At 42.4% G+C, this 8,334-nt stretch overlaps 1 pseudogene; it reads left to right on the top strand.

Moving 5' to 3' along the window:
* The first annotated feature begins 2,222 nt into the window (after positions 1–2,222).
* Positions 2,223–4,257, top strand: LOC123582747 (annotated as a pseudogene).
* The last annotated feature ends 4,077 nt before the right edge of the window (positions 4,258–8,334 follow it).

Below are 8,334 nucleotides of genomic sequence, written 5' to 3'. Positions count from 1 at the left end.
GCATCTGACAAGAACTAGCCCTCCCACCCCTGAGCTCTAAGGTGGGTAAAGTAAGCCAGAGAGACCCTGGCCTATTCTGGTCAACTCCACAAACCACCTGCCTTGTGTGAACTGAAAGGAACAAGGCCAGTATGAGGCTGTGTGAGGGACAGGAGTCACTCCATGGCAGGAGTTCCTGACCCCTCTTCCTGGCAGGTGGCAGGCAGTGGTCCCTGTTAAAGGAGAAAGAGTACAAAGGCTTCCTATGTGAGGCTTCACCCAAGCTTTTCTCACCTCTGAGACGTCATACCTGTTTCTGCTCCCATGAATTGTTTTCTAGGGACAATGGATAGCCCAGAGTCATGGACTTGCAATGCTGCAAGGGACGTGTGAAGTCAGTGAGTTCAGTCCTGCTTCAAAACAACACAATACACACATGTGCATACACAGAATTTGGGATATAATTTCAGGGATTCACATATCCTGTTGATGAACCCAAAGTGAAGAATCTCTGGTTTGGCTGAAGACATTCATTAAGCATGGAACTATATGTATAAAGAGTAATATATATCTAGTACCAAAGGTATGAGACAGAGAGTAAGACAGGAATTCACAGAAGGCTTCCTGGAGGAGGGAAAACACTTGAACTTGAAGGATGGTTAAGCCTTAGATAAGGAGATAAGAGGAAGAATAGATGGAATGAAGATTTAAAAAAGGAAAAAAGGGGCAGAGAGAGAGGGAGGAAAGAAGAAAGGGAGGGAGGGAGGGAGGAAGGGATAAAGAGAGACAAAAAGAAAGAAAAGAAAAAAACAATGAAAGAATGAAAGAAAAAGTAAGCCTGAATGCATGAAGGACAATTAGTCTTCCATGGATGAGGGTAGGAGAGGAAAGAAGGCATCCTATGGGGAAAGACCTTTATAAGACAGGTCTATAAACAAAAGCATATAAAACATTTATCTTCTTAGATATATTTATTTTCTGTGCATGTGAATAGTGAACTAGAGGAGAAAAGATTAGAACCAGGTAATCCAGTGAATAAACCATTCTAGTAGTTTAGGGGTGAGGGGAGCAGCAACAAGACTAAGTCTAAATAGGTGTGGGAAGGAGGGGACAGGAAGACACATTATGAAGATAACCTTGACAGGACTTTGGAATGGTTGGAGGATCTATCTTTACAGGCCAGCTACTGTAACAAAACCCACAGAATCTAAATGGCTTAACACCAAAGGTTTATTTCTCACTCACATCACGGTATGATGTGGGTGAATGGAGAGACTTGATCCATGCAGTCATTCAGGGACCCATGTCCCTTCTACCTTGTGGCTCCAACATAGTTCACATTGTCCTCCACTGGATGTGTCTCCACATATGGCAGGAAGATGAGGGAATAGAGACAGCATGAAGAGTTTTATAGAAGCTTTTACTGCCAGGCCAGAAGGTAGTTAACATACCCCTGCCCGTGTTTTTTTGGCCAGAGCTCATTCATGCACCTGCTGGAAGACTGCAAACTGTAGTCTAGCTACCCAGGAGGATAAGAGAAACAATTTCCCAGTTTCTATAGCTGCCAATGAAGAGAGAGGGAGAGGGAGTCAAGAATGAGTACTTTCAGGCCTAGGAACCAGAAGATTAATGGTATCACTGATACACATAAGAAAATTCAAAAGGGAAGCTACAAGGATCTAAAGCTTGGCATTGTACATCCATATGCCTAGTAATTAACCCAACAGAATAATAAAGTAGATTTGCTCAGACATACAGTTGTAACATTATCCCAGAAGCTTAGCATAACAATCTGACTCTTTCTTATATGATACAAGAAGTAACATGGTACAAGAAGTAACATATGACACAAAAAACATTGGCAACAAGTTTTAATTTAGCCTTCCTCAAACCTAAGAAATGTAATGTTATCAAAGGGCACTATTAAGAGAGTAAAAGAGCAACCCACAGAATGGGAGATAATATTTGCAAATTACCAGATAAGGGACTAATGTACAGAATATATAAAGAACTCCTACACCTCAACAACAAAAAACAAACAACCCTATTCAAAACATGGACAAAGGACTCAAATAGACATTTCTCCAAAGAAGATATACAAATAGCCCATAAGTACAAGGAAGGATTCTCAACACCACTAATCATTAGAGAAATGTAAATCAAAACCAATGAGAAATCACTTCACACCATTTGGATGGCTATTATTAAAAACAAAACAAAACAGTTTTTTTCGTAACTAATTGGCCGCAAGAACACAGGTGTCATGAAAACCACCACTAAAACTAAATCAAAATGAGAAAGGTAAAAACTCCTATCAACATCCCCATCATTGGACACGTAGATTCGGGCAAGTCTACCACTACTGGCTATGTGATCTATGAATGTGGTGGGATTGACAAAAGAACTACTGAAAATTTTGAGAATGAGGCTGCTGACATGGGAAAGACTCCTTCAAGTATGCCTGGGTCTTGAAAGCTGCACATGAACGTGGTGTCACCATTGATATTGCCCTGTGGAGATTCAAGACCAGCAGGTTTTATGTGACCATCACTGATGCCAGGAAGACACAGAGACTTTATCAAAAACGTGATTACAGGGGCGCCTGGGTGGTGCAGTCGGTTAAGCGTCCGACTTCAGCCAGGTCACGATCTCGCGGTCCATGAGTTCAAGCCCCGCATCAGGCTCTGGGCTGATGGCTGAGAGCCTGGAGCCTGTTTCCGATTCTGTGTCTCCCTCTCTCTCTGCCCCTCCCCCTTTCATGCTCTGTCTCTCTCTGTCCCAAAAATAAATAAACGTTGAAAAAAAATTAAAAAAATAAAAAAAATTAAAAAAAAAAACGTGATTACAGGCACATCTCAGGCTGACCATGCTGTCCTGTTGCTGCTGGTGTGAATTTGAAGCATGTGTCTCCACATAGGGGCAGACCTGTGAGCATGCCTTTCTGGCTTACACATGAGTGTGAAACTAATTATTGGTGTTAACAAAATGGATTCCACTGAGCCACCATACAGCCATAAAAGATACGAGGAAATCGTTAAAGAAGTCAGCACCTACATTAGGAAAATTGGCTACAACCCCAACATAGTAGCACTTGTGCCACTTTTTGATTGGAATGGTGACAATATGCCAAATGCTGACTTGCCCTGGTTCAAGGGATGGAAAGTCCACCATAAAAATGGAAATACTGGTGGAACCACACTGCTTGAAGCTCTGGATTGCATCCTGCCACCAACTCGTCCAACTGAGCAGACTTTGCCCCTCCAGGATGTCCATAAAATTGGTGATATTGGTACTGTCCCTGGGGGCCAAGTGGAGACTGGTATTCTCAAACCTGGCATGGTGGCCACCTTTGCTTCAGTCAGTGTTACAACTGAAGTAAAGTTTGTTGAAGTGCACCACGAGGCTTTAAGTTAAGCTCTTCCTGGGTACAGTGTAGGCTTCAAGGTCAACAACGTGTCTGTCAAAAATGTTTGTCTTGGTACTGTGACTGGTAACAGCAAAAATGACCCACCAATAGAAGCAGCTGGCTTCACAGCTCAGGTGATTATCCTGAACTATCCAGGCGAGATCAGTGCTGGATATGCACCTATACTCACACTGCTCACAAATTTGCTGAGCTGAAGGAGATTGATCATCACCCTGGGAAGAAGCTGGAAGATGGCCACAAGTCCTTGAAATCTGGTGGTGCTGCCATCGTTGATATGGTTCTTGGCAAGCCCATGTGTGTTGAGAGCTTCTCTGACTATCCTCCTCTGAGCCATTTTGCTGTTCATGACATGAGACAGACGGTTGCTGTAGGTGTCATCAAAGCAGTGGACAAAAAGGCAGCTGAAGCTGGCAAGGTCACTAGAAAGCTCAGAAACCTAAATGAGTATTATTCCCAATACCTGCCTCCTCAGTTTTAATCAGTGGTAAAAGAATGGTCTCAGAACTATTTGTGTCAATTGACCACTTAAGTTTAATAGTAAAAGACTGGTTAATGATAACAGTGCATCTAAAACCTTCAGAAGAAAAGGTGAATGGTGTGTGTGTGTGTGTGTGTGGCAATTTAAGTTATTAGTTTTTTAAATCAGTACTTTTTAATGGAAACAACTTGACCAAAAATCTGTCACAGATTTTTGAGCCCCATTAAAAAAAAGTTTAGTGAGAAAAACAAAACAAAATATAACAAGTAACATCTTGGTGAGGATGTGGAGAAATCAAACCCTTGTGCATTGCTGGTTGGAATGCAAAATGATGTAACTGCTATGAAAAACCAAATAGTGGTTTTTAAAAAAATTAAACATGTATTTACAATGTGATCCAGCAATTCCACTTCTAAATATATACACAAAAGAACTGAAGGCAAGGATATGAGTAGGTATTTGTATGCCCATGTTCATAGCAACAGCAACCAAAAGGTGGAAGCCACCCAAATATCCATTGACAGATGAGTAGATAAACAAAATGTGGTTGATGTATACAATAGAATATTATTCAACCTTTAGAAGGGAGGAGATTTGAACACATGCTACAATATGGATGATCCTTGAAGACATAGGCTAAGTGAAATAAACCAGTCACAAAAGGACAAATATTCTAGGACTTCATTTACATGAGGCTCCTAGAGCAGTCAAATTCATAGAGACAGAAAGTAGAATGGGAGATGCCAGGAGCTGGGAGGTGGAGGAATGGGGAGTTAGTGTTCAATGGGTACAGAGTTTCAGTTTGGGAAGATGGAAAGTTCTGGAGAGCGCTGATGCTGATGGTTCCACAACAATGTGGATGTGCTTAATGCACTGAACTGTCTGCTTTAAAATGGCTAGTAAATTTTATGTTATGTATATTTTGCCATAATTTTTAAATCCCAGTGTAGTTAGCATGTAATGTTATATTAGTTTCAAGTATATGATATAGTGATTCAACAATTCTATACATTACTCAGTGCTCATCATGATAAGTGTACTCTTAATCCCCTTCACCTGTTTCACCCATCCCCCCACTTACCTCCCCTCTAGCAAACACCAGTTTATTTTCTATATTTATGAGTCTGGCTTTTTTGCTTCTTTCTTTTTCTTTGTTCATTTGTTTTGTTTCTTAAATTCCACTTATGAATTAAATCATGTGGTATTTGTCTTTCTCTGACTGACTTATTTCACTTAGCATCATACTCTCTGGATCCATCCATGTTGTTGCAAATGGCAAGATTTCATTCTTTTCATGGCTGAGTAACATTTTGGGGTGTGTGTGTGTGTGTGTGTGCACCACATCTTCTTTATCCATTCCTTTATCAGTGAACACTTGGGTCGCTTCCATATCTTGGCTATTATAAATAATGCTGCTATAAACATAGTGGTGCATATATCTTTCAAATTAGTGTTTCCATTTTCATTGGGTAAATACCCAGTAGTGGAATTATTAGTGCATATGGTAGTTCTATTTTTAAGTTTTTGAGGAACCTCCATACTGTTTTCCACAGTGGCTGCACCAGTTTGCATTCCCACCAGCAGTGCACAAAAGTTCCTTTTTCTCCACATCCATGCCAACACTTGTTTCTTGTGTTTTTAATACTAGCCATTCTGACAGGTGTGAAGTGATAGCTCATTGTGGTTTTGATTTACATTTCCCTAATCTTTAGTGATGTTCACCATAATTTGTTAAAAGAATAGCATGGGTAAGTTCATCTCTCTAAAAATGCAGACTCTGCCAAAATGTGATTAGTATACACATTCTCTGCTCAGAGGCCCTCCCAACCACACATCTGCTTCAGCAGTAAGCTCATAATCTCTGTGCATCCCCAAACCTTCTCCCAGCTCTTCACCACAGTCCATGTGCACACAGACTGCCAGGAGTCAGGGGGGGACCTCACTGGCCTCTTCTCTTCCCTCCTGTGAGCCTCCCCATCCAACAAGCAAGTCTCTCAAATCCATTTTCCCCTTTTCTCACTGTGGCCTGAGGAACTGCTTCAGTTCTGGCTTCACAGAAACTTAGCTCACTGTCTCTCATACTGACAGCTGCAATGGCCTCTAAGCAGGTCCCACTGCTCATGTCTCATCCAACCTTCTTCTCATTGTGGGGGCATCTTCCTGACCCAGGCCAAGGTCTGCTCAGGCCATGGTCTGCTCTGAGTTGCTCTCAGGAGGTACTATGTAAAATGCACATGTTATCTTACCCTCACCCTTGGCAGGTCCACTTCTATTACCCCATTTACAAAGAAGAAAATGAAGGGGTACCTGGGCAGCTCAGTCGGTTAAGCATCTGACTTTGACTCAGGTCATGATCTCACAGTTTGTGAGTTCAAACCCCACATTGGGCTCCACAATGGCCGCACAGAGCCTGCTTGGGATTCTCTCTCTCTCTCTCTCTCTCTCTCTCTCTCTCTCTCTCTCTCTTTCCCCTTCCCTGTGCTCTCTCTCTCTCTCAAAAATAAATAAATAAACTTTTGGGGTGCCTGGGTGGCTTAGTCAGTTAAGCATCTGACTTCAGCTCAGATCATGATCTCACAGTTCATGGGTTCCAGCCCCACATCTGGGTCTGTGCTGACAGCTTAGAGCCTGGAGACTGCTCCAGATTCTTTGACTCCCTGCTACTTGAAAGGGCAGGCCTACGCTGGCCGACTCCATCTTGTTCTGTGTCCTTCACTTTGACCACGCCTCCTCCCCTTGAGTAACCTCCCGCTCACCTGCCTAACAGGACTCCGACCCTTCCCCAGCCAATCGGCTGAGGCCACAGCCATTACCTCACCAACTGCCCCTAGGCCCCAATAAAACCTTTGTCCTTTTGAAACCGCAGCAGGTAGGGGATTGAGCTCGAGCTAGCTTGAATAAAGGTTCTTTTGTTTTTGCATCACACTCGGCTCCCTGGCGGTCTTTGGGGATCATGAATTCTGGGCATAACACTACTCTGTCTCTCTCTGTCTCTAAAAAAATGAATAAATGTTTAAAAAATTTAATAAATAAATAAACTTTAACAAGAAAACAAAGAGGAAAATGAGAATTGGAGAGTGTCAGCCACTATGTCAAGGTCACATAGCTGACAAGTGGCAAAGCTAAGATTCCCACCTGGGCCATCAAACACCAATTAATAACAGCTAGCACCCACTCAGGTCACCCAGTGTGTATAGAGTGTGGTTCTACATGCTTTACACCCAACAGTTCACAAAACAAGACAATTATCATCCCCAGTTTACACTTGAGGACATCACAGTGGAGAGAGCTTAGGTAACTTGCCCAAATTAACCCAGTTGGCAAAGAGTGGAGCCAAGATTCAAACCCTCGGCAGTCTGGTCAAGAGAGTGACAGACTGTCTCACAGTGTAGAGCACTCCCTCCAAAACCTGAAGAATAAACATCAGCCTCTGCAGCCTGGGAACCAAAGCCCACCCCCGGCTGGTCACAATCAACCTGCCACACCCATTTAATGCTGTATCCAACGAGACATGGCACCGCAGCACCTCACACTGCTCCTTCATCCTGGGGTGTCCTTCAGAACCTTCCAACCCTTAAATACTGGTTAAAACTTTACAAAGTTCCATTGACTGCCATCTACTCTGGATACCCACTCTGATATCCAGCACCTGTTTAAAATTCATTCATTCAATGAAATTTATTACATACTTTCTGTAGCCAATCTGTGTGCCAGGAACTGGGGATGCATTGGTTAAGTAAGGCAAAGTTTCCATCCTTAAAATAGTGCCAAACATGTGTCATCATTTATTGGGTCCTATTCATGGATCCTTGGATTACCATGAACAATTTATGTGTTTATCTCTGTCACTACTTCGTGGGCTCCCAGAGGTCAAGGTGACATCTTATGAAACTCTGTGTCCCTCTCCTTGTAGCTTAGTCTTGGTAGATAAACTCAGAAAACATGTTCAGTGAATCAATGTTTGAATGACTCAGTGGGCCCCATTGAATTACAAATCTCATAAAATAAAACCCAGTTTCCCATGATGACTCACAGGATGGAGGAGTATAGCTTCCTCATCTGCAGAACTGGCCTCTGCATACTCATTAGACTTACTCTGTCACTGTTAATACTGTTCATTTGCATAGCAGTCCACATTTTACAAAATATTTCCACATCCATTTTCTCATTTGATTCTCCATGGTAGGGAAATATAATCTTTTGCATTGGCTTGAAATTAATTTTCTATATGTTCATAAGCATATTTTGATTGCTCCTGATTAAGTTGTCAAACCAAAGAAGTCTGCTGAAACTAAACACCATGTCCCCAGAGGATTAATCTAGAGAGTGGCTGGTTCAGAGAGTCCTGGAACAGTCTTCATCTGTTCGCTGGGGACACCAACTTCAAGGTTATGAGGGATCATGGGGCAGGCTGAGGGCGAAGTGCAAACTAGCTCACCACCCCCAACCC

The sequence above is a fragment of the Leopardus geoffroyi genome, chromosome B1 (assembly GCF_018350155.1).
Source record: "Leopardus geoffroyi isolate Oge1 chromosome B1, O.geoffroyi_Oge1_pat1.0, whole genome shotgun sequence".
NCBI lineage: Eukaryota > Metazoa > Chordata > Mammalia > Carnivora > Felidae > Leopardus > Leopardus geoffroyi.
The sequence above is the reverse complement of the archived record's forward strand: the minus strand, read 5'-3'. Positions and strand labels throughout refer to the sequence as shown.